This window comes from Ranitomeya imitator, chromosome 2, assembly GCF_032444005.1.
Source record: "Ranitomeya imitator isolate aRanImi1 chromosome 2, aRanImi1.pri, whole genome shotgun sequence".
NCBI lineage: Eukaryota > Metazoa > Chordata > Amphibia > Anura > Dendrobatidae > Ranitomeya > Ranitomeya imitator.
In genome coordinates, this window is record NC_091283.1 from 299,099,998 (window position 1) to 299,106,096 (window position 6,099).

A 6,099-nucleotide genomic window follows, 5' to 3' on the forward strand; every position below is an offset into this window, starting at 1 on the left:
TATTTTATTATCTCTGGCTTGGCTGCTAGTGTCTCTTCAACTTCTCCCGTCATGTGCATAGATGATAGAAGCACGACTGATTTGTTCTTCTTTGGTACATATGAACAGACTGTTGCATCATGATTGTAGGCAAAATTTGTCGAGTATACAGGCCTTTCTTTGGCAGGCTGCATGTTGTTAGGTAGGAACCTTTTGTTTTTTCTCACTGTACCAACTAGTGTCATGTTCCAGGAGTTCAATACCTTAGCTAGTTCCATGGTTGTAAAGAAGTTATCGGTGGTGACATTTCTTCCAGAGCCTTTATACGAGCTCACTAGGTCCAATACTGTTCGTTCTCCAATGTTTACTTGTCGAGGACCATCAGTTGGTTTCCCAGTGTAGAGCTGACCTTGTAAAGGGTAGGCATTTGATGAGTCACAAGCCCAGAAAATCTTTATGCCATATTTAGCTGGTTTTGAAGGTATATACTGGGTAAATTTAGTATGACCTCTAAATGGAAATAATTGCTCGTCGACGGTGATACAATGATATGGCTTGTAGGCTCTCTCCAGATTACTGTTCAGCATTGTCCAGATGTCCCGTATTGGTGCAGCTTTATCTGTTTGCACACGTTCTGCACGTGTATTTTCGTTGTCAAACCTGATAAATCTGAGTATCATCTTGAAGCGGTCACGAGACATGGCTGCACGTATAAGAGGCAGAGCAGCAACATTCCACATTTCCTCCAGATTCTCTTTGTTGGCTCTGTGCACACCAGCAGCAATCAGTATGCCCAAAAATGCATGAAGTTCAGTTTCAGTAAATTGCTTGAATGTTTTTTGTGGTGGCCGTTTGGAAGAATCAGGAAAACGTTGTACCAGTTCGTTGTTGTAAGCATCACAAACTCTCTTGGCCTTTCGATTCGTTTCCCGTAATATGATGTCACACATCTCGGGAGTCATGATGGACTTGAATAGCTCTTTTGCTGTATATAGGTTGCTGATTGCTGCAGGGCCACCTCTTTGTCGTAGGACATTACGAGATTTTGTTTGTGCATTTGGCAGTGGATTACTGCACCATTGAGTTTCATCCTTAGCAGTCCAAATGTCGCCTGCACTTTGAGGCACAGAATCATCCTCAACACTTTCGTCTGATTCGTATTCATTTTCATGCTCTATGACCATTTCTTGTTCAATGTCTGAATCTTCTTCAGTAACATCCACTTGTGGTACATAGTTTTCATCATCAGATGGAACATATGGTTCATCCTCATGCTCAGAATCAGATTCTTCTAGCATTCGCATTATTTCGTCAGACGTAAATCTGTAAATATGAAAAAATGTAAAATAAATAATTTTCCGAAATACTACATTATTGGCTTTTCACAAAATTATACTAACCTGCAAACACGTTTTCTTGGATTATGGCGGAAACTAGATCCAGCATTACTATCACTCATGATGACTTGCTAGATGAATTTTGGCTTCGTATTTTGTGCTGAATATAAATAAAACATCGTAAAACAATATGTAGATACTAATTATTATCCATTTTTCGTATAAAAATTATACCTATAGTGATAAGTTTCATACAAAATATATGTAAGCCAAGTCCAGGCTGAAAGACAATTTGACTGTTCTGTCCCCACATAATGAGAATAAAGGTATAACTGGCTGTTAGATGCTGTGAGACTTTCCTACCTTCGTTTCCAAGAAATTGAAGACTTCACAAGCCTAGAAATGTGTGCTCACAGCAATGAGATGAACAGCAAAATGGCTAATGAGAGGAGGGAGGCAGGAAGACAAGTAGAAGCCACTCCCAGTTTGAATTAACTTAATTGACAGCAACATAAGTGACCAGTAACAACACTGAACAATAGATATCAGCATAACATTTGTAGCTGAATGAACTTTAGTTTCTGAAACCAAGTAAAGTCTTCCCACAGTGGAGGTATATGTGAAGGTACAATTGTACCTATGCAGCCTGTTAAGGTTGTAAAATTATGCAGCCTGACAAGGGTTAAGGGGAAAATTCTTGCGTATAATTGTCACATATAAATAAATGTGTGATCAGATGTCATATTTAGTCTGCAGCTCAAAAAAAATGACATGACAGTATTGATATATATCTATATACAGTAAGGGGCCTTCTGTCTACTTGGATTTAGCATTCTTATATAGAGCAGGATAAAACCAAGTCAGCTAAAGGACCTGGTCCCTCTGCCAACTAGGAAATAGCCGACTCTGTGTGAGAAAGCTAAATCCCAGTGCACAGAAGGACCTGGTCCCTTAGCCCAGAGGTCCCCAACTCCAGTCCTCAAGGCCCACCAACAGGTCATGTTTTCAGGATTTCCTTTGCATTGCACAGGTGATGCAATTATTACCTGGGCAAGACTAAGGAAATCCTGAAAACATGACCTGTTGGTGGGCCTTGAGGACTGGAGTTGGGGACCTCTGCTTAGCCGACTGGGATTTAGCTTTCTCTATACTGAGCCGGCTAAATCCAAGTCAGCAGAGGGACCAGGTCCTTTAGCCGACTTGGATTTAGCCACAACCATATGGCTGGCATTGGCTGCTCTGTGCGCTGCACACAGGACCTGTGATGAGGTCACAGGAGGGGAGGAGTCAGGGGTCACATGATCAGGGGCCTCAGTGTATGCACGACTCTGCTGTGCTGGTTGTCATGGTGCTGGATGAGGGGAAGTTTATCATGTGTGGGGTCAGGAGGGGTTTACAGTGTGGATGTAGCAGAGTCGTGTGTGTACGAGGTGTACGGAGTGGAGCCGTGTATGTACGAGGTGTACGGAGCGGAGCCGTGTGTGTACGAGGTGTATGGAGCGGAGCCACATGTGTACGAGGTGTATGGAGCGGAGCCGTGTGTGTGCGAGGTGTATTGACTGGAGCCACATGTGTACAAGGTGTACAGAGTGGACCCGTGTGTGTACGAGGTGTACGGAGCGGAGCCGTGTGTGTATGGACCTATCAGATGTATTGCCCACATTAAGTAGACACTATAGAGGAATATACCAATCTAATTCCACAGTGCAGGAGGACAATGTATCTCTCTAATTACAGAGTATAATGCTCCCTGAACTGTCCGTAGACCCTAGTTTGCTCTTCGCTCCCTGAACTGTCCGTAGATCCTAGTTTGCTCTTTGCTCCTTGAACTGTCCGTAGATCCTAGTTTGCTCTTTGCTCCTTGAACTGTCCTGTAGATCCTAGTTTGCTCTTTACTCCATGAACTGTCCGTAGATCCTGGTTTGCTCTTTGCTCCCTGAACTGTCCGTAGATCCTGGTTTGCTCTTTGCTCCCTGAACTGTCCGTAGATCCTAGTTTACTCTTTGCTCCTTGAACTGTCCTGTAGATCCTAGTTTGCTCTTCGCTCCCTGAACTGGCCGTAGATCCTAGTTTGCTCTTCGCTCCCTGAACTGTCCGTAGATCCTAGTTTGCTCTTTGCTCCTTGAACTGTCCGTAGATCCTAGTTTGCTCTTTGCTCCTTGAACTGTCCTGTAGATCCTAGTTTGCTCTTTACTCCATGAACTGTCCGTAGATCCTGGTTTGCTCTTTGCTCCCTGAACTGTCCGTAGATCCTGGTTTGCTCTTTGCTCCCTGAACTGTCCGTAGATCCTAGTTTACTCTTTGCTCCTTGAACTGTCCTGTAGATCCTAGTTTGCTGTTCCCTCCCTGAACTGTCCGTAGATCCTAGTTTACTCTTTGCTCCCTGAACTGTCCATAGATCCTAGTTTGCTCTTTGCTCCCTGAACTGTCCGTAGATCCTAGTTTGCTCTTTGCTCCTTGAACTGTCCTGTAGATCCTAGTTTGCTCTTTGCTCCTTGAACTGTCCTGTAGATCCTAGTTTGCTCTTTGCTCCTTGAACTGTCCGTAGATCCTAGTTTGCTCTTCCCTCCCTGAACTGTCTGTAGATCCTAGTTTGCTCTTTACTCCCTGAACTGTCCTGTAGATCCTAGTTTGCTCTTTGGTCTCTGAACTGTCCATAGATCCTAGTTTGCTCTTCCCTCCCTGAACTGTCTGTAGATCCTAGTTTGCTCTTCACTCCTTGAACTGTCCGTAGATCCTAGTTTGCTCTTTGCTCCCTGAACTGTCCGTAGATCCTAGTTTGCTCTTTGCTCTCTGAACTGTCCGTAGATCCTAGTTTGCTCTTCGCTCCCTGAACTGTCCGTAGATCCTAGTTTGCTCTTGGATGGGCCATCGACAGTAGAGGAGTTGGAGGAGGCAGTGAGTAAACTCCAGAATGAAGAAGCCCTGGGGGTCCGATGGTTTCCCCGGAGAATCCTATAAAGAATATGGGGGATCTTGTTACCAGAATTATTGGGGTCTTTCAGTAGGAAGATCGCCCACATCTAGGAATTAAGAAAATATCGTCCGATATCCCGACTCCCTGCAGATAATGAAATATTAGCCAAAGTACTCACCAATAGAGAAATAAAATGATAGCGGAAGTGATCCATGATGAAAAACAGGATTTATACCGATCAAATCTACGGCACCAACATCAGACGGTGATATCTTACTGTACAGATGAGTAATAACGAGGCTGGAAATAGAGCAATAATGTCCGTGATGCTATGAAACCTTCCGACAGCGTCCAGTGGAATTATTTATGGACATTATTGGGCAAAATTGGATTTGGTCATAAGCTTATAAATTGGGTTAATGTTCTCTATGGGTCACCGTCCGCTAGGTTGAGAGTAAATGGCCGATTGTCAGGGCCATGTGAGTTGGGCAGGGGCACACGACAGGAGCGCCCGCTCTCACCTCTCCTATTTGCATTAGCAATGAGCCGCTGTCATGTAAACTGAGAGATTCCAAGGACTTCATTGGTTTTAAGTGTAGTAACATCATAGCGGAGTCTGTGTGCCGATGACGCTACTGTATGTGGGCGATATAAAGTCATCTCTGGCCAATAATGACAGATATAAAGGAGTTTGGTGCGACATCAGACAAATATCAATTAGGATAAGTCATCTATATTCCCACTGACCCTCTCCCACATATGGAAACAATTGCACCAGCTCAGCCAGATGTGGTGGAACAGATTAAATATCTCAGTGTGGTGGTCAGGTCCAATATTACAGACGATATAGCATTAAACATTAACCCCTTACTAGAGAGATTTAGATTCAAAATAACTGTGTGGTGTAAATTTCGTCTGTAATAGGTCGGGGGAATCTCACTAAAGTAATTTTGATGCCACAATTTGCTTCACAATTCCCTATGTTGGATCCCTCCTACCATATTCCAAAAGGTGCAGTCAGCGTTCAGAGAACTGATATGATGCAAGCGAAAGGCAAGGATAAAACTGGCGTTACTTCAAAGGGACAAAACTGAGGGGGTTTAGAGATTCCAGATCCATGGATCTATTTTATAGCTTGGTAGATGCAACATTTTCATGGGTGGGGGAAAAAGAGCGAATGTGGGCAAGAATGGTGGTCATGTCCTTCAAGACAAAAAATGTGTGTCACCCATTTATACGTACTGGAGGTGGGCAGGCCGGCTCCAGGTTTTTGAGGGCCCTGGGCGAAAGAGTCTCAGTGGGCACAGATACAGCAGAGATATATCGGTATAGTACAATGCCAGATTTCACTTCTTACATGAGTGATAGCTATTGTAAATTCTACAATACCGTACAGCAGAGGGACTTTATATAAATCAACCCCTTATATGCCAATTTTTGTGGCCTACTCCCTCTTCCTCAGTTACCAGTAGGCATTTTATTTTTAGCTGAACTTGCTGCAAATAAAAAACTGCATACATTGAATATGACAATTTTTTAATGGAAAACTTTTTAAAGCAAACATTAGAAAGTATTAACATAGAACATTTGTAAAAGTGCAAAATGGGTAGCATATAGTACAGCCACGTAGTATATAGCACAGCCACATAGTATGGAGTACAGCCCGCGTAACATATAGCCCAGCCACGTAGTATATAACACAGCCCACATAGCATATAACAGCCATGTAGTATATAGCACAGCCATGTAGCATATAGCACAGCCCGCATAGCATATAGTACAGCCATGTAGTATATAGCACAGCTCGCATCTCCCCTCCCCCGAGAATGGCCCCACAGTCCAGTACTCACTGTTATAGTAAAAAAA

At 43.4% G+C, this 6,099-nt stretch overlaps 1 long non-coding RNA gene across 1 annotated transcript; it reads right to left on the reverse strand.

Annotated features, from left to right (window-relative positions):
• Positions 1–1,096: 1,096 nt before the first annotated feature.
• LOC138667397 (uncharacterized) lies at positions 1,097–1,851 on the reverse strand. The gene is made up of 3 exons (XR_011318740.1): positions 1,680–1,851; positions 1,380–1,476; positions 1,097–1,302 (listed from the first exon to the last, which is right to left on the reverse strand). It is a non-coding gene; the product is annotated as an uncharacterized lncRNA (long non-coding RNA).
• Between the last annotated feature and the right edge of the window lie 4,248 nt (positions 1,852–6,099).